This window comes from Apteryx mantelli, chromosome 1 (assembly GCF_036417845.1).
Source record: "Apteryx mantelli isolate bAptMan1 chromosome 1, bAptMan1.hap1, whole genome shotgun sequence".
NCBI classification, from domain to species: Eukaryota; Metazoa; Chordata; class Aves; order Apterygiformes; family Apterygidae; genus Apteryx; species Apteryx mantelli.
Genome location: NC_089978.1, coordinates 98,891,016 through 98,915,186, shown reverse-complemented (window position 1 = coordinate 98,915,186; position 24,171 = coordinate 98,891,016). Strand labels below are relative to the sequence as shown.

The 24,171-nt window shown below is 41.0% G+C and overlaps 1 protein-coding gene across 2 annotated transcripts in view; it reads left to right on the top strand.

Moving 5' to 3' along the window:
- The window catches only part of AGPAT3 (1-acylglycerol-3-phosphate O-acyltransferase 3), a 94,879-nt gene that overhangs the window by 28,089 nt on the left and 42,619 nt on the right, over positions 1 to 24,171 (top strand). The window contains exon 1 of one of the 2 annotated variants that reach the window (XM_013941667.2): positions 16,833 to 16,906. The exons of the other annotated variant lie outside the window; for it this stretch is intronic. The gene's annotated coding sequence lies outside the window, so the exon portion shown is untranslated. Of the gene's footprint in view, positions 1 to 16,832; positions 16,907 to 24,171 lie in introns of those variants that run through there. 2 annotated transcript variants of the gene reach the window in all.

Genomic DNA, 24,171 nt, shown 5'->3' with positions numbered 1-24,171 from the left:
CTGTCCATCAGATATCTGAAACAAATCATTATTAAAGCAAACCAAACCCAAAGCAATGGAACTGCACTGTCATATAGCACATAATACACATAATGCTTTCTAGCAGAAAATCTCTTCCTGTGCAGTGTTGGGCTTTGGCATGGGTTTTGGAGCTGTCCTGCATGGATTTGTCTGTTCTGGGGAGAGATCTCCTTATCAGGGGAGTTGTGGCTGGCTGTGTCTATATTAGCCAGTTGTGCAGTGCGGTAGGAGTGGGCCAGTAAATCAGATGTCAATTTTATGTAGTTTGTATGTTTATTGTTCTTTGGACTAGAGTTAGTCTGCTCCCCTTGACTGACCATCCGTCCTATGCATGTGGTTCAGAGTTATCTGAAGGAAAGATGCCTCACTAACCTCTGTTTGGACCATTGTTCCAGGAAGTTTCAAATTGTCCTCTTGTCTTATTCACATGGATGATGTTAGCATGTCATTGCTCTGTGCCTAATGCCTATGTAAGCCTCTTGCGAGAACAAGCTTTGTTTCTCTTCCCGCTCATTTGAGTGACCTAGGCAATCTGATGTCTGCTTCCCCTCCTGACTCCTGAGTTTTGGTCATGTTGGGGGAGAATGGGGTTTTTCACCATCAGCTGCCCCAGGAGCATACCCAAATGACCAGACTTTCACCTTCTGGGCATTCTGTTGTTTGGGGAAGAAGACAGAAGTAACAGCTTTCTCTGAAGTTTTGTACCTGCTTTGCTGCTTTTCCTGGTAGACAAGGTTGCCTGGTAGGATGCCATTCTTCCCAATTCATGAAATGACCAGCAGTGGGCACAGAGCTTTTGCATGTGAAGAACCATAGTCAAGGCCTTCTGCCACTGTATGAAGTTCCTGTCACTGTATGAATTTCCAGCAGCCTAGGCCTTGTGCAAGAGAGTGACTGTCATCTGTAGAGTCTTGTGACCTTCAGTTTCTACCACTGGTGGTGAGCTGATGCGGAGTGAGAAAGTCCACCCTTGGTGTAGTTATGATTAAGGTTTCCAAGGCAATCTTCCAAACCTTTCACTTTTGGGTAGTGCATGTGGGAGGGATCAACAAGATCATCTGGGCTTTTGCTCACACCCAAGTAGTGTGAGCAGCATTGATTCCAACCTGGTGCCTGGCCCAGGGCCATCATGGATAAGTAAACAGTGGGGGCAGCCCCTTGACATTCCTGCGGTCTTTGGACCATGGAAACGTATTTATGGGTACTGGCCTCATATATCTTGCCTTGTTGGTGTTGGCTGCAGGAGAGATGGGATGTGAATATTCGCAGTACCTCCAAATCACAAGTGGTTGCTGTGTCCTGCACAGCATCGAGGTAGTGGATGAGTCTTTTCAGAGACTGTAATTTCAGCCTTCCACAGCTGCTTCCGGCAGCTGGGGCACCCAGGATGGCACTCCTCCAGGGCACTGTCACAGAGGAGCACCACCATGCCGAATGTCTCTGAGCAGACTGAGTGGAACAGGGGAACACAACTATGTGCCATACCTCGCCAGTGTGTGAATGACGTGCTGAATAAAAGGCAAGAGATTCCTAATGGTACTCTGTATCTCCTTAACCTGCTCCCCCCATGTTTGCATGCATATGCATATACATGCTTGCACTCTCTTCTTGGTGGCACTCAATCAACTGTCCCTTTTTGACCACACTGATTACTCTGACAGTATTTTTGAGCCTCCGACCATTTTGGCCTTCCCCTGTGGTCAGGTGTGTGCCTGTGACTGCTATCATATTTCTTTCAGGAGACCTCATAAATCAGAGTGGTTTGCAGAAGAAGAGGGGGTGTGGGCTCAAGGGGCAGCTGGCTCTCTGATTTGCTGGGGTGGGGAAAGGAAGACAAGCTTGGTAAGATCTGTGTTAGCTGCTGCCATCTCATGGGAAGAGGTTGGTGAGGGGAGTTAGTGGTGCCTAGAGCTTTTAGGGCAAGGAGAGACAAGGAATATTGCAAACCACGCAAGTCTCCCATCCCCGGCAAGTGTGCTTGTGAGGGATTAGGCCAGGTTGGCTTTTTTTTTTTTTTATTGTATTGTATTTTATTTTTTATTATTATTAACTGGAAGGGCAGAGACTTCTCCCAGAGCTGTGATGACAGAAGAGGCCTCATCAGTCATAACTGTATATGGAGCCTATGTCCTCTTGGCCCCATTTAAATACTTAAGTAAAAACTCTGTGGACTGTAGGGGGGATGTGTCAGCTGACACTGGGGCTGGCTGTGTTTCTCCCCCTTCTGTACTGGTGTACCTATTTGTGATTATGAGGAGGAGTGTTTTGCTGGAGATGGAGGACTTTCTGCAGGAGCTACAGAAGGTGGGGATTGTCTTTGCCTCTGAGACCCTCTCTATGTCAGAGGGCCTTATGGAGGAGACAAAAGCAAGCTGGAAGGTCCTTGCCATATGGCTGTAATGCAGTGGTGTAACTGTGGCTATTTTTCCCATTTTTTTCAAGGATGTAGGGTGGTGGGAGTAGGAGGAGGTGGAAGGTAGATATAAATTGATAGACCCATTTCTGCCCTGGCTAGCTCCTGTAAGGCACAGGTGAAGTTGAGCTCCAAATGGGATGTCCTGCCTTGTGCTGGTGAACTAACCCTTGTGCCATGGTCAGTGCTGTGCTGTAGGAATCTGTCCTGTGACCTGCTAATATTTGCAGTGGGGAAAGGCAGAGAAACATGGGAGGAGCAGGAGGAAGGAGAGAGGCAGAAAGAATGAAAACAGAAGGGAAGAAAAGGGCTTCCGCTGAAACGTTGAATCCTTGTTTTGTTTTTCTGGTCTCCACTGAATGGAGAGCCTGTTGAGAATCTCTGGTGGCCTTGACTGCCCCTGTGGTGGCCTTTGAGGACATCTGACAAGTGACTGCTGTGAATCTACTGTAGGCCACATCACAGCCTACTCATATCAGGGAATGGTCTAGACGTGTATTCTTGGGGTTGTGCTAAACATGGACCTACCCTCCCTGGTACTCCATAACCTTCCTGCTGATGTGTCTCATGTTGGAGTACAACATGGCAAGTTGTGGACTCTGTGATCCATCAGACATGATGACAGCGTGGCAGACATTCCCTCTCCCCTCCTTCACTGGGGCACTCACTCCACAGGCTCTCCCCTGCCTGCAGGCTGCACACACAAACACAAAGTGGTTGTGTATTTGTTCCTCTTCCTGCAGATCCTAACCTGCTGAGCAGAGTCTCCCAGCTGCCCTGCAAGATCTCTATAGGAGGATATGTGTTGTTGGGGAAGTATCAGGAGCAGGACTACAGCACTGCTGCTCACCCTTGGTGACCAAGTGTGATGTGTGGCTCTGCAAGGTTTCAGACTTGTTGGAATATGAAAGAGGGAGCAGAATGAGGGGAAGAGTTGTTACCGTGTTTGGTCGCTACAAGAGCTGCTCCCTGCCTTGCATTCCAAAGAAATGGGAACACCACAAATTACACTCCTTTTTGGCTATAGGGTCATTGTAGGGAAGCCTAGGAGGGCTTCATTAGCAGGGTGTGCTATATGTAGGTGTGCTTGGTCACCAAAGCCTCAGTGTAAGATTAAGTTAAGTTTGGTTAACAACAAATACAAAAGTGCAGGTGTTACTTAGCCCTTTGTTTAGCATGAGATATTCCAGGTGTTGCACGCGCTCTTGACACTGGAAGACTCTCCTACTGCTTGAGACATGCTGGAAAACTTTGCAGGGGTGCAGTCCACTAATTACTTTGGACACTTGTGTCCCCAGTAAGGTTTAGAGTGCATTAGGTATGACACTTGGATGGATCTTGTGGTTTGGTTTCATCCACAGAGAATCTTTTGTTCACACCAAAATCCTTCTGTGATCCAAATCAGCGTGCTATAAGTGAGAGCAATAGGGCATTCCCTTCAAAATCGGACCAGTGTTGTGAAATGAGGTGCAGTTTTAGATGTGTCCATTGAGTCTGCAGTTTCCTTGTTGCTTTTTCCAGCTCGTCATAATCAGGGCAGGTGCTGGAGGTCTTGTTGCAGTCTTAATTTCTGTGAAAGAAGCTATTTTTATAATTCACGTGCTGGAGTTGATTCTCTTGGCTGCGGCATTGCTGTCCTGGGAATGACCCCCTCAGCTGTTCATTTGGATGTGTCCTTGTGAGTCTCTGTGTCTGTGGCTCCTGTGAGGAACCAGCTCTTCTCTTCGGGATGTCTGCGTGGGCCTGCTCAGAGGACCATGACAGAGGACTGTAACACTGAGAAGGGTATGTGAGTGACTCTGTGTCTGTAATTACAAACGGGTTATACCTAAGTGTACATTGCCCTTGAAGTGGACAGATTATATGTGATCATTTTGACGCCAGAGTACTAACAGAAGCACAAAAGAGGTCAATTTGGACATGAAATAATACAGCAGAAGGGAAGACTGCCAGAGGCAAAAAATAGTTCATTCAAAATGCATGTTTCTGGACAAACTTTTCTTGACATGCTCATTCTGGAATTAATTTAATCCCCTTTTAAGAAGGGATTATCCAATTCATGAAAAGTGGACAAATTGTCAAAAAAAAAAAATCATGTGGACTCTGTTTTTTAATCCAAGAAACAAGGATGCTTTCCCTTCTCCCGCAGATACACTTCTCTTAAGCAAACCTTAAGTCTGAGTTTTCGTTGTGGTGGCTGGGGTTTTTTGTTTTTATTTAATAACCAGAGAGGTTATTTGGTTGCGTGCTCTTTCTCTCTCTAAGACTTTGGGTGTTTTTCTGTTGCCTTGCTTTGAGGTACCCATGCTGATAAAGAAATTTTATTCTGGCAGTAGAAGAGGTGGTGGCAACAGTTTCCTGATTTTGTGAATTTTATATGACTGAAAAGAGAAGATTCTTTAATTCAAGCTAGCTATTTCCTTGTTTTTTGGTTTTCTCTGGAAGACTGAAGTGAAACCATAGCTGATTGGGAAACGTTTTAATCAACAGAAAAAAATAGTTCCAAACTGGACAGAAGGACAGCTAGGTGGGTTTGCTCAGTTAAAGCACTTAAGAGTAACTTGATTCTTAAAACTGTGTAAATTTAATCTGAAGAGTTAGTGGCTTCCATAGTGCAATATTGATGCAATGCAGGGTTTGCTAAGGTAAATATACAAGAGTCAATCCAAGATTGGTGTAACTGAGATGCACGTATTTTAACTTGAAAAAGCCCTGTAATTTTTAGAAAATCCATGCTTTTACCTCACTGGAAAGTTGCTGACTAAAGTGATTTGCACTGTATGAAGGTAGTGATACCCTGCCACTGACCAAGCTTACCTATTTGATACCAGTATGAGCACTGAGAAATTTCTGGTATAGTTTTATGTTATGAAGCCCCTCAACTGTTGTTGTTTGTTTGGGGATTCTGGGGAGAGACAGTTAGAGCTGTCAGTATGTGGGTAGTGCTGGTTGGAAAGGTAATTCGAAAGTATGGATGAGTGATGAGACATGTCTGTCTGGTAGATAGAGATCTGTCTTCTGATAGAGACTATCTGGAACGAGGGTTAAGTTCTTCAAGGTTGGGGGGAGAGAAAAGTTTCAACTCATATAGAAAGGTCAGTATTTTACCAGTACCTACCCCCTTCCCTCCCCTCCCCCGGGCCCGACTTTTGCTGTTTGTGTAAGTGTATTAAGGGATCAGATCTAGCATAACCCCAAAATCTAAAATAACTACAGTTAGAGAACAGGTATCCTTCTAGAGCATTGAACTGAAATACTATTAGCTTCAAAATATAAGTTAAAAAAACCCTTCTTCCAATTTTTGTGGATTTAAAAAACATCTCTTAAATAACTATTCTATTTTGTTTGTTTTTTAATGAAAGTTTACTACAACTAGGAGAAGCTTCATTGAGACAGTTCTGCTTTTCCTGTCTCTGAAGTATTTCTTCCCATGCAAATAAGACGCACCTTTGATAATCTGAACCCTGCTCTACATACTGACCCCTGAAAATAAATCTTCAGTTAATTTGCCTAAGATCAGAGGCAGGAGGCTATTGGGGTGGAGTAAACGCATTGGAGGTAACGAGGAAAGGAACTTTGGGGCAAGAACGTGGCAGCTATAAGGAAACAGATTAAGAAAGAAGTAAGTAGTCTTTGATCACCTGTATGACCCAAGCTGCTGCTATTGCTGCTGACTTGAAGTTTTGTTGAAGTATGGTGCATTCTGGAGTTGGGGGTGTGGTTTGTGTTTTTTTTAACAGAACTCAGGATGCTTTGTAGATAATCTGTTTGGTTTTAGGCAATTAAAAATACTTCACGTTGGCTTTTTTTGCATGAGGCTAGGGTGTTGCATGTAAGTGGAGTGATAAAAGATTACACTCGAGAGTTTGCTTTCTGTAATAAAAACACCACTTTGAAATGCTGAGGAACCATTATTCTGTATACACTGCTAGCCCTTGTATGGTTGAATGGATGGTGAGACATGCTATTTGTGCTTCATTCACCTAGCTGAGAGCCATAAAGCAGGCTTTCCGGCAGAATATATTTTCTGGTAATGCTTCATCAGAGATCATGCATTTTTTTCGGATAGACATAAAGGAATAAATATAGAACAACTGAGGCGCTAAAAATACCACTTGCATTGACGTCTGCTTTTTTCTTTAAAAGATACCTTTTGGATATTTTGCAAGATGCTTTATATCTGCTCAGAATCAGTATCATTTCGGTTGCAGTGATTTCTGAGGGGAGAAGTCAGCTGATCTTAGAAAATAGCTTATCTTGATTTGATTTAAGAGTGCGATGTGGGAATAGAACAGATGCTGAGGAAGAGACTTGATGTGGGTAGTGGTATGAGAAGTTGGTTTAATTACTGCAGCTGTAGAAGCTGGGCACTTGCAATCTCTGAGATTACAAGACTGCTCAGCTCTTGCATTTATGGAAGAAAAATACTAAATACGTCGGTCAAACCCTAAGATATATAATGGATCTCACTGAAGAGATGGTTCTGTGATAGGAAAGCTGCTTGCACGAAAGGACTTAATTTGCAGTTAAGGATATAGTAATTCTGGCATCCTTCTCAGTGTGAGATGAGGGAATAATTTTCCAAAAGATCTCTAATCTTAGAAGCTGAGATTTTTTCAGAGCAGGAGAATTGTTTGCTTGAAACAGACTTTGAAGTAATTCTCAATTTGCACATAATCTGCAGCAGACAGGGCTCCTTGCACATAGTTAGCCACTGATTGTATTGTGAGTAGTCTTTTCAGATCTGTGTTGTGAGAATGAACTGGTGAATAAATTTAAATTGGTTTAAGATTTGGCTGTTTCTTCAGTGCCCTGTCACGTAGGTTCATCTGTCATGTACAACTTCAGACTTTATTAATTCACTGCCCCATTCCTTTATTTACAAACTACCCATGCGTTTCAGTAGCCAGAAACTTTGACATGAGGCAAAGCAAGTGCATGCCATCTACAGCATGCTCCTGTCAGAAGGTCTGTGTACTCTGTGATGCATGGGGAGGATGGGTTCAGGGCTTTTTGGCTTCTCGCAGGTTGTGTGAGAGAAGACGGCAGCTGCTAGCTTGGAGAAAACAGAGCTGGAGGGGACCCAGGAGGCACGTTAGCTCTCCTTATGCTTCAGTCGTTCCTGGCAGATGCTAGCCTAGGCTTCTGACAATAGCTTCCCTCCCGCGTCCCTTTTTTAATATATCTTTCTGGGTGCAATTTAAGCCTCTGTAACACCAGCCTGGCATGGACGGGGAGAGCAAACTCTTCCCGTCTGCAGCCTGTTGGGCGTTTCACTGCCGGGGCCACGTCCCCTCCCGGCGACAGCCAAACGGGGGTACATTGCACCGCCTTCCAGCTGGGGCAGCTTGTCCTTTTGAACTTAATGGCAGGTCAGATGTAACTCGCGGTTTAGCCATAAAAATAGCTGGCACCTCCTGCAGTCACCCTGGCCTGGGGATAACTGGGGCCGCGCAGGTGCCCCGGCTGCCCCGGGGCTGGCGCGAGCAAGCGGTCTGGTGAGGTTTCCTCAGCCTGTCACGGCTGGAGCAGCCTGGGCCGCTGGGAGGAGCTTGCATCACCCGCTGGCAGGTTGCTTGGCTGAACACATGCAAGATTAATAAAACGCTCCGTACTGTCATCCTTTGCTCGCAAGTATTTTCTCTCTCCTTGGCTGTGCCCTCTTCTGTTTGACTTGGGATTTTTTTTAAATTCCCCTCTGTTCTGAATCTTTGACACAAAAAGCAGTTTACTCTCTTGCTGTGTTTGAACATATCCAAGCTAGGATGATATAAAGATAATGCAACCTGTTAGGAATTACATTGTTATTTTAGATTATAACTAGTTCAAGCTGGATCAGGCTTTTGGAAATCTATGTGTTTATGTATATTTCTGATTAGTTAAAAATACTATGAAGATGCTATTAAAAAAAACTTTCCTTGTTGTTTACACAAGGGAAAAAAAGACACTACTTCAAAGGTCCAGTGCACAGATTTTTCTGGAGAAGATAAACTAGGACTTCACTACTGTGCCATTCAGCTCTGAAAATGGTATTTTTCTTTTTTTTAATTGAGTGTTGGTCATTGTTGCTTGGAGAGGAATATGTGGAATAGGTCTAACTTTTTTTTTTTGAGATCCTGAAAAATTGATGCATACGAAATTATAACCTGGTTCACTGTTAATTATGTGCACAAGGACAATATTTTCAAACACATGCATACAATTAGTCCACTAAGAGAGAAAACTGATTTCACCCTTAATGAATAAGAATATTTTTCCCGGTGTACAGCTACGTTTAATTTTCCTCTCCTTGTTTGTGTTATTGAATGAGGTGTGATAGCAAATGCAGGTAGTTTTTTCACCATTGCCTCTTCAGACCTTATGCAACAGTTCAGAATTTTAAAGCTTTCCTTAAAAGGCTTTTACTTTCTTAATGCAGCATGCTAGGGGATTCGGGCAGGGGGAAGACTTTTGACTAGTTGTGCACATGCTTTATAGTAAGTTTTATTTCTAAAATGCTACTCATTTTCATTAATGCTCTTAACCAGATTGCTGCTCCATAACCTTTTAATTTCACTTGTATTTGAATTATGATTAGTGAATAAGCAGAAACACATATAGTTAGTTTAGTCTAGTCTTGAGAAATAAAACAACTACCGAAGTGGAGATTCTAACAGGTACAAATAATTGCCATAGGAGTTTCTGCCCAGTGCTAGGATGTGGCTATCTCGTGTTGCGGTTTGCTTGTGCTAGCACTCGTAGTAGTAGGTGCTCTGCAAACAGCTTGGAAGCTTGAAGGAGCTCCAAAGTGAAGGCAGATGATCAGGTGGACAACAGTAGGGGCTGATGAGGAGCAGTATGTGAGAATATTTTAACCCAAGCCTGTTTGATTCACTTATGACCCTTGTGGCAGTCTTTTCTTGACAGGGGCTTGATGGTGATTGTGTGTGAGCTCTGGGAGAGCTTGTATCTTAATCAGGGTTGGGGAAGGGGGAGACCCAGGGAAGCAGATGAGACAGAAGATGATTTAATACTTATAATTTTGGCAGGGGCTTTGTGATCTTGGGAACTGCTGCATGGTTGGTTCCAGACTTCCTGGCTGAGTTATCTGGCCCTGCTGTGCCCTGTTTCCCTGCTTCACAGGTGGGGAAAACAGCACTTCCCAGTGCTGCAGCAGGGCTGTGAGGCTTGGTGTGTCAGCAGCTGGCAGGGGACACTCTCAGGGGACCCCGTTCCCTTCTAGAGCTGCTGTTGGAGGGACCAGTTGGCATCTCACGTCACCTTGCTGGATCTGCTGAGACTACTGATAAATCCCCCCCAAAAAAAGGGAAGTCTGTCTGGTTTTCCTAATGAAACACCTCCTTCATGAACCTTTGGTTTGCCCTCATCCCTGCTAGCCTCAACGCATGCGTAGCAAATGCTGTGGCTAGTACGGAGGGTGGCACAGTAGCTCTGTTGCCGATGTGGGACCCCTGCGGGGACTGTGAGCAGAGACCTCACCAGGGAAACCAACTGATCCAGGCTGTGTTGTGCACACAGAAAGCACTGGGATTTTTAATCCTGATATGGGCAAAACTTTATATATGCTTTTTTTTTTTAACTTTTTACAAATACAAGGCCCATAAATGAAAGATATTTTTTGCAGACACTATGTGGAATTCTCAAATCCCGTGAGGTTACTCTTTTATGTTAACTTTATCAGCCCAGTGAATTCGTAAGAAAATGATAATTGGAGTATCTGGAAAGTCTGCTTGTGGAGCATGAAGCTTAATGATCAATTGCTTCTCATTAGTGGGTAATTGTGGAGAATTGTGCTTTAGGATTTTTTTTTTCCCCCTGACTTAAGGGGACCATTTAAAGACCTACAGTCTAAAAGCTATCAATAAATCTACTGCACACCAAAGAAAACCTCAGAATAGTGGGAGGAATGCTTATGCAGGCTCAGCTGCACAAGAGAGATTTCACTGAATTGGACCTGGCGTTTGAGGCAGGGTACAAAATGAAGAAAACAGAAATGCATCATAGTGAAAGGAACGTGCCATTGTGAAGTTCAACCAGAGGAAAAAAATGAGGCTGTTTACATTTTTTTCCCTTTATGGACTTTAAAGATGAGAGAAGGAGAGAAACTGTGAAATTAAGATTAACCCTTGCCCTCTAGATAATTCCTGTATATATTTTCCATATTCCACAGCAAGTCTTATTGCTACCGTATTTAGGTGCTGAACATGACACTTAAGTACATTTTCTGTAATAGGCATATTCTAAACAAATGCATTCTTCCAATTCTTAAAGAAAAATCACTGGAGTTACTCTGGTGTGACAGGCTTCTGTTATACACTGTGGAAGAAAAAACTTGTGCTTACAATTAAATAGTCATTTTCTTTTCAAAAATAATTTAGGTGTTCTTTCACAGCTCGTTTCTTCCCAGAAACCAGTTTAGCTAATTTTTTATTTTATAAAGTGTGTATGAGCTTGAATCAGCATTGAAGATTTATTCACAATTTATATTTCATCAATAATCCCAGCTAAAACCCCTCTGTTCCAAGCACTCCCAAACACAGGGAAATTTGGAAGTGTAGCCTGAGCATACTCAGATTTCCCTCTTATGCTTCCTCTTTTATGCTGCTTTTTTCTAGGCCTTTAATCAGGGTTAAGTCATAGCAAACCCCCCAAAGTAACTAGTCCCTAAGAAATTGCAGATAAACAAATAGTTTTCTTGGGAACAAACTCTCCTGGGTTGTAACTTGGGTGACGCTTCCTGGGGTAGGTAACACTTACCTTGATTCAAAGATGTTCTGTTACAGTTGTTTAGGGCAGCTATGGTTTTCCCAGTTTACCTAAATTCATATAGCTGAGGCTTCCTTTCCTATATGTGGTATTTGAAACTGCAAGTGAGATGAAAGCCTTCCAACTAAGCACTATAGTACTATATAGACATCTGAGCTGGCTTACTGAGGACCTGTCCTGTATCTGGTGCTGGGCTGTTTCAGGTTGCAGAAGCCTTATGGCCTCTTTAACCAAGAAGAATTCAACCTCTTCAGCTTAGACCAGCATCCTCTCATAAATCTTGCTGCAGTGATCTCAGACATTGCATGCTGCTTCAGATGTTACCAGCTGCTGGCATTACAGAAGGAACCGTGTGCAGGTGCTTCACCCCCAGCAATTCATAACTGGGAACTTCTGGAGGAGTTTTGGCTGTTTAAAAAAAAAAATAAAGGAAAGGTTATGGTAAGAACCCACCTTCATCAGGGATTTAAGCTAATGTATTGAGTTGTGAACAGGGGCAGCTAAGGTGCAGGCATGTATTCCAGCTAAGAAGCAATAATCCCAGCAGGAGGCTGGGACAAACAGGAGGTGGCAGTAACATCTTAGGCTCCCGCAGCTGGATCTGCTGGAGGATTGGAGCAGCTCAGAACACAGATAGGCACAGCTAGTCTTCTGCTGGTGCTCAGGCTCACTGTGATGCGTGAACAGAGAGGTTTGCAGAGTTACGAGGTTTGTGGATACTTTCCTTTTCTTGGTTTCTGCTTATCTGTTCCCTATCTTACAGAGAGAGGCTCAAAAAGTGGAGTGTTTAGTTGCAAGTAGCAATGGAAAACTAAAGACTGTTTGCTGCAGAAGTCTCATTTCCATCTTGAAGACGGAGAGAGTCTGTCTGTCTTTGGTACGTCTAGGTCAGTATTCTGGCTGGCTTATAATGGATGCCTTAAAAAAGGATTTACAGTCAAGGCAGGCAATGATTAGTATTTGTTCTGTCACATCTTTCCAATTTTTGTTTCTTCAGTTAATATCTAGTCCCTCTTTCCAGCCTACCCATGCCACCTGTAACATCCATGGTAAGAAGGTTCAAAATTCTATTATGTTTTATGGGGAAACAAAACTTCCTATTGTATGTTTTAAGCCCCTCATAATTTTATTGATGTTTCCCTAGTTTTTCTACTGCGACTAAAAGTACTTTCAGAAATAGAGGTCTTCAGAGTCTATCATTTCCGTTTATCATAGGAGGCAGTTAGTTTGTAGGGATTGCCTTGCTAAGAGGCGATGGTCACAATAGTAGGACAGTGGTAGGAGGTAATTTCCTGAAGCCCTTCTGTTAATACCTGTACAACTCAATATTGACACTGAGAGGGTTTTGGCATGAATTCAATTTTATATCTAGGGAGAATGTTAACTTCTGATTAAAATACCTTATCAAACTTTTATTTTTATTTTTATTTTTTTTGCCTGGCTGCCATTCTCCCTTCAAAATTGGGAAATTATCATATAGAAGATGGTCTTTCGGGAATGGTTTGAACTGTAGGGCAAGCAAATAATTAGGAGATTCAAAGATGTTGCTACCTTCTGTCTGAGGAAGAAAACTGACCAAAAATGGATTCAGTAGCTTTAAAAAAAAAAAAAAAAAAAAAGGCATGAAACTTCCCCCATGTGAGATGGTGCTGAAGACAAAAGCAGATAGAATGTACAGAACTCACTTGTATCTGAACATTGGAGTGCTGAGAATATTTTTCAAAGCTGGACTGTCAAAGTAGCTAATGGAAGTATGGTTTTAGAGCTTTTCATATTGAATTCAATGTAAGATATTATGCAAGAAAGAAACTGCATAAGCCCTTAAGTGCACACACATTTATATTTAATTGAAAGCTTTTTTGAAATGGAAAAATATGTATGTGCTTAAATGTGAGTGACTTGTTTATGCTCAATGTACTGCCTAAATTAGTTTGTTCAGTCTTGGAAGACATCCGAAAAGCAGTTCAATATTGTTGTTGGTTTCCAGTTTATGGTTTAAAAAAAAGGATGGTTGAGGGGAAATGAGGATCCTAAATTGGAAAAGTTTCTCTTGTATTTTAGAGCTCGAGTATGTCTTGTGCAGTCACCAGTACAACAAAAAGCATCAGGCCAAAACCTGCTTTCAAAACCTGTTCTCTTGCTTAACACTGCCATTCTTTAACATGGAAACAAAAATCGTTAGTTTCTCCTACCAGTCACAATGTTTCACTCTGGGAACTTTGACCTGGATATTATCAGTTTTAGTAAAATGTCTGCAAGGGAGAAGCTATACATATACAGTGAAAAGGCAAAGATCCCTTTGAAATGCCATGAAGGCAGAGTTCAAGAATCACTTCAAGACCAGAAAACATACTTGTTCCAAGCAGCAGCTTGGCTTGCGTGATGCAATTTGCTGAACTATAGCATGCTTTGTTGCATTGGATCTACAGCTTGCTTTGTTGTGGGATACTGGGAAGTAGGATGAGATTCCTTCTGCAGCTTGCTGAGCTTTTATTATGCACGCTTTATATTGCCACACTTGCGTGTAAGGATTTTAATGTAAATAAAATTACTAAAATTATTATCTTAAGTTAAAGGACATTTGTTTGCCTTTTTCTCTTCCTGCCTTTCTGGGAGAAGGGTTAGTCACTTGATTTGTCGTGTGCACAAAGATTATTATAAATAGTCTCCTCTATAAATCTTCCCCTCCCCTCCCCCATAACCGACACACCATGTTCCACCTTCCCCCACCAGCACTGAGAGCCAACTGCTTTTGGCAACAGTTTTACAGACCCTTCAATGAATATTTAGATGGGACAACTACAAAAATGCCTGGAGCTGTAAAAAGCGAGAGTTGCATCATAGCGTGCTTCTCACATGTGTGACAAGGGCATCCTATATAAATAGGTTTACTTCCTTCACTGTTGTCAATGAAATCTTCTCCCGGAGACCTGCCATTCTGATGGTTGGGTTCCAGCCTAAACTTATTCCAGGCCACCTTATACCTCTTTGTTCTTGCATCAGCAGTGTCTTTAGCTCAAATAGTTTATATCTCTTCCTAGGGGTTATCTTTACAGTCTTACAGGGAGTCATTTTGTTCAGCTGCATGTGCTGATCTCCGTGCATGGTGACAGTGCTGGAACTCCTCTTCTAGACTCATTTTTGTTTCGAATATCTCCTTTTTGAACATGGGCAGCTTATTTTGTGCAATATTCCAGATGGGATTTCAGCAGTGCCTTCTATAGCCCTTCCCCATACTTCCCCTGTCTACTGGAAGTATTTCTCTAGATACATCCCAGGATCATACATGCATTTTTCACACCTGCATCCCAACCATGACTTAAGGCCATTTGTGCTAGAGTCAGCTTAGCACATCCCAGTCCTTCTGCTCTAGACACTGACGATCTCCCAATGTCTAGCGGGGGCTTGTTTATTTTGTATAAGTGATTATGCATTGTATGTTAGCAAGTTTTATCCCACCTTTATGACTCCAGCCTTTACAGTCATGTGGTGCTTGATATACGATAGCTCAATGCACACTCATGTTGAAGTTGCTTCCCGACATTGCCATCAGCTGCCTTCATTATTTTGGGCATGCAAGCAGTTAATCAGTTAAAAAAAAAAAAAAAAATACTGATTTTTGAGGTTTTGTTGAGCATTTTCATTAGTAACTTCCCAGGTGTCTGCAGGTTTTTCTTTCCATGCTGTCTGTTACTGTCTCTCTTGGGGAAGATCCTTATCAACATTGCAGTTCCTCTACCAGTCTCCAACTTCACATGCTTAAATAGCACATAATACCTAGTGATATTGACTTAATGTTTGTTGAAAATCTAAATAGCTGAGATTTACTTTAATTTATTTTGAGTAATCTGCCTTTGCAAACCTGTATTTTATTATGTCCTGATCTCTTTTTAGCTTCATGTCTCTATTCTTCTCTGTCAAAGTCTTTGCTGAAGTCTTGTGTGCTGTTGATGTCACGTTCATGAGTTCTGTAGTCTTTTTATTTGGGAAGTCAAACTGGATCATAAAAGTATTAGTATTAAAATATTCAAATCTACATCTTCCAACAGTTCTCTGTTGGTTCAAAATAGTTAAATTTGTGTTTTGTTTTTGTTGGACAATTTCTAAGAGAAAGACAGAGTTGTAAAAAGAGGTGTATCTTCTTAAATTGCATGTCTGATCATTCATTTTCCTTCCTTCTTATGACAGAGGAAGATGATATCTTTTATTCCAAAAAAAAGTGAATGTGTTTTGACATCAAAATAGCCTTGAGAAATCTGCCAGCCCAGGTGGACTGCCAGCTAGTGATGTTAACTGGATACAAACCTAAATCTGAGGTAGACCATTAGCTTACTGAATAGCTAACTAGTTTTGCTGGTACAGTTTGGTTTCAAGAGCCTGTCTATGCAAACTTGTCTGAAGCTGGTCACAATTAAGCAGTTCTTGAATGGTGTTGCACCAGGATGAGCGTACAAAGTATGAACTTACATGACTGGTCTTCATTTCTGTTTTTCTGATGCAGATGTTGCAAAAGTCTTTGTTAATGTCTAAACAACTGAGTACTGGTCACTTCCAGTGGCAAATACCTACTGGAAATTATCTCTGAGAGATATTTTCCTGTAGATCTTATGTCCTAGTTAAAACCAATAGTAAATGAAGTGATTTGTATGAGAAGAGCATTTGTTGTTATGACTTTTAAGATAACGTATCAAATGATCTTTTAACTTTGCTAAAGGCAATGGTAGATTTAAGAAATGCTGTATATTAGCTTTTGTGACACATCTGAATTGTTGTGCTGATATTTGAATTTTTTTTTTTTTTGAGAAAAGTTTGCACTCTGGTTAAACTATAAATGAAGAAACTTAAAAAAAAAAAAAAAAAGTTTGAAGATTTCTGATAGTTCCCTGCAGAAAACTGTCATAGCATAAGGCTTCTGAAATTAGATAACATGCTTTAAACAAGCCACCTCTGTGTAAAGTACGTCTCTAATTACTGAGACTAAATTATATGAAAACTGAGCTTGTCTGAAGTAAATCTTCAGTTCAGTAATTCTAAAATTAAATAATGATTAACTTAATTACTCCAAGACCATAAAAAAAACCTACTCTTAATAAAATACAGGATTCAAGTGCGTGTTTTGAGAGAGGGTAATTTAATCAGCTTCATTTTCAAATAACTTCTATCAAGACAAGGTTTGTAGGTAAAAGAAACACCTTTTGTTATGCTTATTAGTAAAGCTGGGAAAAGTAGACTAGTTCTTGGGTATAAAAGCCCTTTCTCAGATCTGAATAGAAGCTGCAAACTTCAGTACTAAATATAAGTTGAGAACATTTGCTTTTAATTTCATTAGGTACATGCCACTTAGACCTTCTGAAAGAGGTAGTAGATGGTACCCTTGGAGAAGAGTGTAATATTAGTACAAGGAAGACAGACAAAGTAGTTATTTCTCCTAGGAAAAGAGAAACATGGGTAATTTTTGTAAGAGTTTAAGTTACAGAGAATTTATGACCTGGGTTAGCAACTTCATGTGTTTTGCCTTGTATTTTGTTTTTAAACAAAATATATTTTACCTTGATTAATTGAAGTTTTTTTTTTTTTTTTTTTGCCTGTAGGCAAATGAGAAAGCAAATCTCTTGAAACAGTGGCACTTCCCTGGAGGGAGGAGATGGAAATTCTCCTGTTACTCTGAACGTTGCCAGGTGCCAGAATTGTTCCACGGTCGTGGTGGTAAGAAAGAAATCTTTCCCCACATCATTGTATCTGCGCTTTGTCTGTAGCAATAAGATGCTTCTAGAAAAAAATGGGGGTGCAAATCCTGTTTGTTTCATAGTCTATGATCCGTACGATTTGCTGGGTAGGGGTCAGAAATCTTGCGCTCTTGTAATTTAATCTGGGGACAGAACCTGCTCTTCAAGTTGGTGCTTGCGGTAGTGTTCGCTCGCACCATCTCATGAATGCTCTGTCTGTTAGTAATGATTGCAGCGAAGACTAACCACAGAGAAACCTGTAGAGGACTCCATAAATAGTAAACAATATCTTTCACCCCCCTACACTCACATGTAAAAGAGGAAGTGTGGCCTTACAGTGCTTTTAAAGACCTTCTTGTAGCATTCTTAGAAATCTCCTGAATGCTGATTCTAGAGTAATCTTGGACTGGGCTGCATTTAATTCAGATATCTATAAATTTTGTCCAATAACCAGATAGGGAAATGTTGTGCTAAAGCATCTGACTTGCTTCTCTTTTTGCCCTTTTTTCTTGTCTTTCCTAGAAAAGGTGGCAGCAAAGCAGGAAAGCTGATGAGACCCCACTGACACAGCAATAGGACAGGGTTTATCAGGACAAGATTTTAAAACCGCGGAATGGCTAGTGTCAAATGTTGACATCTTAATGATGACTTCTGTGATGCCCTGCCCTTCATGGACTCTTAGTAGCTCTTTTATAGGAAAATAATTTAATCTTGCTGATTTTACCAATACCAACAATGCTGGTAACCTTTCAACATCTGTTATAGGACAAGTAGTTTCCCAAGAAACTCTGGTTTCTGTGAGATACTTCTCAAAGCTCTGATTCAGTGTGATACATACTGGACCAGCCACAGTCTATGTTCAGAGCATGTATTCTAACCTCATGTAATGTCATGCCCCTTCTGAAGCTGAACATTTTTTTTGCTATAAAGAAAGTTAAATTATTTACCCAAAGCATGTTGGGTAGGTAGATAACCACTTTCTGCAAGCCCCAAATACTCTTGGACCAAAACTTTACCCTAAGCCAACTAATTATTGCACCTAAATCTGGTCAGTGTTGACTGTCTGCAGTTCCTGAAAATAGCCTTTTTACAATGTCTCAGTGACCAGCACTGCTTTCAAAACTGGTTTTGCAGAATGTTTTTGCCTGGGCTTATTGCTGTTAATGTAAAAGCAATGCCAGGGAAATGATTGAAAGCTTCAGTTCTTATGGTTTTGCTGTTTTGTAGCTTATTACTCAGTTTATATGGATGCAATCTTTTTGTTTATTTTTATATATATATATATATATATTTTTTTTTTTTTTGGTGTGTGTGAAAAGCCTGAAAAGGCCATCAACGTGAGTGTTACTGAGAACTTAAATATGCTGGGAGACAAGATTATATAAACTGTGCAAGGCTGTTGAATTTTCAAGCTCTGCTTCTGTTGGGAGAAGAGAGAACCCGGGATTCTTGTACCCTGCCTGTTGCTAAACCTGGTGCACATTCCCCTTGTGCAGTGAGTGCCTGGGTCTTTTATCTGGGGTCAATAGAGCCTGCAAGGAAGAATAATCTGGAAATTGTATGTTCTGAATGAAGTGGAGGGAAGCTGGAAGCTGCATGGCTTGAATAGTCCTATGAATAATTCTTTCAACCTTCACTTTCTTGATTGTTCAGATGAATCCTGAGTGAATCGATAGATATTAATATGGGCCAGAGAAATTTTACTGAGACTTTTTCAGTGTCCTGGTAGATATTTTTTATGCAGAACAAACCTCTACTTTATGAACCAATGCACAGCTGGTATCACCAGGCACACAGTCAGAAGTGAGGGACTGAATTATGGGGAGACTAAATTGTAATTGCATTTGGTGTAGTGGTTGTCCCTTCATGTTGTGGCTTTGTCCATAGACAGAGTTTATAGCTACCATCTGCTGCTATTGTCCTTTCTGTGTATCTTCATGAGGGAACTTCTCTTTCTTGGACTTGCCAATGTGATAATTTTTAACAATTCCTGGAAGATTCAATTTTAATATAAATTCAGGTGGAGGCTACGGCTATGGGAGCTCCTGCAGCTTTTGACTTGTTTGATTTGTGAGTGTTATGGAAATGCCTGCTGGGGAGGACTGGGGGGGATCTTTGCAAGAGCACTTAGGGATATAAAGATCCAGCAGACTGAAAAAGCAGCTTACAAAAGCAATGAGGGCAGTCACAACCTCAAGAACTTCTTATATAGTTCAAGAAAGGGGAAGTGTAAAGTACACTGAAAGCCATTTAAAATTTCTCTGTTTTCGTATTTAATTTGCCGGTTTAGAGCCTGTGGTAGCGTGTTGCTTAGAAGCCTGTAAGAAAGACGCCTCTCTTCACTGGCAGACTGATACTCTGAAAGGCTTCTAACAAGGATATGCTCCCTGCCCTTAGTCTGGTGTGGCTTGATTTTAAGCCAAGAGTCTATTTTGCACATATAGGGAAGTAATGTTTTCCTCTATCTATTTTTACTAGATAATGCACTGGCTTGGGACATTATGAAAATGAGAAAGGACTAGTTTTGAGTTTCCTTGTTAGTCTAGAAGCACACAAAAAGGCTTGGGTCTTTTATGTGTGTATATTATAGCACAGAATATTCTTGTACAAGGTGGAAAATGTTGCTTTGAGCTTTTTCAGGTTGGCGAAAATATTTTTTTTGTCTTTCACTTCAGCAGGTCTTCTTTAACTGTTGAGCCTGCACGTAAGAGGGGGCAACAGAAAGTGGTCAACTCCCCTTGTTGTGACTTTATTTGGAAGTGGGTGTACCAACTGTGTTTTATGAAGCACTCGATGTTCGGACTATGCGCTGCTTGCTTTTGTTCCTCAGGAGACTTAGGGAGAGGAACAGCCTTGTCAGATGATGCTGGCTATGCTTGGACCCAAGACCCAGTGCTGTCTGGTCTTGCCAAGGTGGTTGCTGCTCCAGGCACGCACAAGGACCGGTTCCAGCACAGGGGAATTTAGCTGGTGGAAATAAAGGATATATAAACTGGGTCTCTTAGGCCCTGTGCAAGAGGCTTGGTGGTTGCTACTCTTAGGTGGCATTTAAGCACCTATTTCTAAGTCCTAATTTAGGCTCTAAAGCTCTTTCATGTTTCTGGTCCTTTAGCCTGTGAGATGTCTTGTATAAGGCTTAACTTTAAATAAGTGTGCTGTTAAAGCTTGTTTCATTCAAAATGTATACACCGAGGAGCTGGATTACGCAGGACCAACTTCCTTTGCTCAACCAACCTCTGATTGCTAATTGCCTATTAGGGATATTTATTTTGAGAGGAAAAAATAATCCAAACTAAAATGCTTATAAAGAAGTTATGAAGGCATGTATTATTATTCTTTTGTAATCGTTTTCAGAATAGAAATAATTGCTCCCACTGCAACATTTACATGTGTGATCTAAGTTTTAAAGTTTAAGTTTTAAAGGCTGTGCATTCAGGACTTCTGACAATGTTTCCCAAAGCAGCAGGAAGTACAGATGGGAACATGGATGTTGTCTCAACAGACGTTTTGGCACGGTATTACTGTTCTTTATAAGCAATGTCAGCTTTGTCACAAGGGTACGCTTGCCCAAGCTCTGTACTTTTATTCTCCCTTTTAAGAAAGAGTCTCTGTTTTTTGCCTTGGTTTTGGCGTTCAAGTTTGATTGGACAGTTCGCCAGCTGCCCAAGAATGGTTTGGCCTGAGGCTGAGGAGTTGGAGGTTCTGCAGCTGTATACATTTCTAATTGAAAATGGCTGGCAAATAAAAGATGCCCCTCTAAAAACAGAATATCCTTCACTCCTGAAGCAACATTAACAAGAGCAGCAAAAGCGAAGCAAGTTCAGTGCAGTATGAACAGATGATGCAGCTGCTGGGCTGTTGTGGCAACAGTTATGTTTTCATGATGAAGAATGAATGTACGTTTAGGAACTTGGTGCATGCCAGATGCGTAGCAGACAACCACAAGGGTGTTTGCACTGTGGGACCTGTCTGTGGTGGCCTGTTTTGTTACTCCCTGCTGTAAGACCAACAAGTCAGATGATACTCCTTCCCCTTAGCTTTATGAGCTTTTTGCCCTCAGTAAGGAGTCATCTGGGTACTTTGGATCTGTATCGCAAGATAAAATGTCAGAGCAAAAGGCGTAAGATGAATAAGCATCTTCCTTTGTGATGCTTTTTTCTGTACTGAAGGTGTAGCCACTTATTGCTGTTATGTGTATCCCAGAAGCAAAACATTTGCACTGTTTGAGACTGCACACCAATTTAGCAATGGGGTATTTGGTAATAGACTTAGAAACCAGTGGCTATGTGCTGCTCTGTTAAGGCTGTTTGTCCCTGTGTACCCACAGCTATCTGTATTCTTCACCTTTATTGGGTTAACTGCTCAGAAGCAGGCCTACTGGAATGATTTATTAAAAAAAAAAAAAACAAAAAAAAAACTTAAAATTCTGAAGAAAAACATCAAAAAAACTTTTGCATCTGTTTTGTATCTTGTTGGTATAGACTTGGGTTGGGGAATAGCTGTAAAAGCGGTTATGCAAGCAAACCTCAGGAGATGACAACCTTAAGCATGAGTTAAGAGTGAGCCTCTGTGCCTGGGAGTGGGGACCTGCGAGCAATCGAACAACACGTCTGGATGATCTCTCAGTTGCCTGGAAGATGGGGAGGAGTAATGAATTTAGCAACAAAAATAGTTTTTATTAATGCAGCACAATTTGGATTATTATAGATACTTCCAAAATCTGGGTTATCATAGTCAAGTTAAAGGAGTTTAAATAGAATGAATCAGAAAAGAGGTAATTCATGTTTAATGGGCTTGAAAGTGAACAGCACAGATTGCAGACTCAAGAAGCAATTATACATTGCTGAATAAATAGCATGAAGGTTCTTGTTATATATATCTTGATAGGAGAAATATTGATTCTTTTAGATTTAGTTCTGATGATCAGACCAGTCTATTTTTTTTTATTTTGAATGAAGCTAGCCTGGTTTGCTAGACTTATTGTCTATAAATATATTCAATATTAACACATTGCATTGAACTGCAGGCAGTTTTTAATATCCTTGAATACCTGTTTTTTGGCATGTAATTGCAGATAAGCTAAGGGTTATTCTGATGGATAAAAATGAATCATAAGAGCATAAATGCTGCTTCTCAAACTATTACTTTTCCTAACTGAGGAGCTTTTGAAGAGCAGTGTCAAGCTAGGAGCAATGACATCCAGAATTTGAGCATGGCACACGGGCTCTTTTGAATGTAAGGCTTTGGTACAATTAACACCTCTATTTACTAATTAGTTTATAATTCTTCAAATGATGGAGAGCAATTTTTGACTTGGCAGCCCAACTATTCTGAAACACTGAAAGCTTCAAGAGAAACGGGTGCCTGCTTTTATAGTAATAATTTCATATAACGTTTCTTTCAGCTCTTTATAACTGTGCCAGGTGACAGAAAATAAAATCTGTACTCTAGTTATCCTGTGTGTCCCCAACAGAAATGTAAATTGTTGTTTTAAAAAAAAATTCCATGCACACATTCGCTAATCTGGCTCGGGTTAGGTGACTCAGAGAAATCTCCCAGAGTTGGATTAGTCTCAGTGCCACGGCACTCGTAGTACTGTGAAGGGACTTACGGTGTCAGAATTGTTTTTAATGTCCTTTCATCTAATCTAGTTTGAGCTAATTTACATGAGATGATGATTTAAAAAAAAAAAAGCGGAGAGCATCCATGCAAACTTTTGTGCTTTCATTATCACTTGTGGAGTAGCACTCGTGCAAATTCATTCTCTGAATTTTGCTGATGCAAAGAAGGCATGCATTTCTAGTGGGCTAGTCATTTCAAGTATCCCTGCAGTCTTCAGTAAAAAGATATTTGGGTCGTCTCCCTCTCAACTACTGCATTAAAAGCCTGCTGTTCAGAAGAAACTAAACAAGTGGAACCGAGTCGTGAAAACAGCAACCAACCCCAGATTTCTGATCTTCTTTGGCAGTATCTTTCAACTGTGCGTTACCATAGAAGGGTCCCTGGTGCTGAAGAATTCATAGTGATTTGAATTAACTGTATACTACAAGAGGCTTATTTATCAGTCGGATGCCAAGATACCAGGAGATGGAAGATCTTAAGAACTGGGGAGAGCTATAGCTATTTCTTTCAGGTCTTTCTCCCACATGCATTTGAAAATGGATGGAGTGTTTGCAGAGCAGGTTCTGTTCAACTTCCCAGCTGATGGCTGATAATAGTCTGAACTTTAAATTAACAAATAAACTTTCCATGTCTAAGTTAATTTTCTGAACGAGTGGCATACTGTATTTATAAAATGGTTTGGGTTGTAATTTAAAAAGACTTCAACATGTGCAAAAGCACATGTTCATGCACACAGAGTTCAGCTTTGCATTCAAAATATGGTCCCCAAATTTGTGTAGGAGAAAAGGGTTTTTTTCTTGCACTTGCACCAAAAAGATTATTGATATTCATGCCAGAATGGGCTAGTGTAATCATCTTGTCTGAGAACACAGAACAAAAACTTTGTCCAGTGTGTCTGTGTGTGTTTTTGCAATCAGTCTGCTTCAGTTGTGCCCTCTCTTTTTCAGAAAGATATCTGGTCGTGTGAATATGCAAAAAGCCATCTGCCAACAAGGATAATTATTAATTCAGACCAATAACAATGCTGTAAAATATTTGTCAGTGAAATCATCCAAAAGTAGTATACTGTTGTATTCAGATGGAAGCATGGTGCTGGTGACAGGAAAGAGAATAAAAGTTGGATTGCGTACAAGAAAGAACGGAGGGGACAAAGGTGTGGATCGCTGTCGTTCTGTCCTGCACTGCCTTTCTTGCTTTGTTACCATTTGGACTGTAAATAGCAGATTGTATGCAGCACTGTACAAAGTAGCATTACATTGAACGTAATCCTCCTCTGCAGCATCAAGTTCGCTAGTACAATTTAGACTGCTGCTTCAGCTTGCATGAACTGATTGAGAAACTGATTGGGTGCTGTACCTGTTGTTGTTCCAAGCCAAATTTCTCACCTCTTATTTCTTCCTGACTGTAAGCAATGGGGTTTTATCTTAAGCTGTCTAAGTGACAATTAGTCACCCAACAGAACACCTACCATTTCTGCTTTTAGAATTTTTACTTCTCTTTTGTCTCCCTTGTGACTGAGATCTTCCAAAACTAAATACTTTAGAACAACAGCTTTCGTCTTTCCCTCCCTCTCTCCCTCACGCCTCCCACCTCCCCCCAACTTGAACCCATGAAAATTTTTTG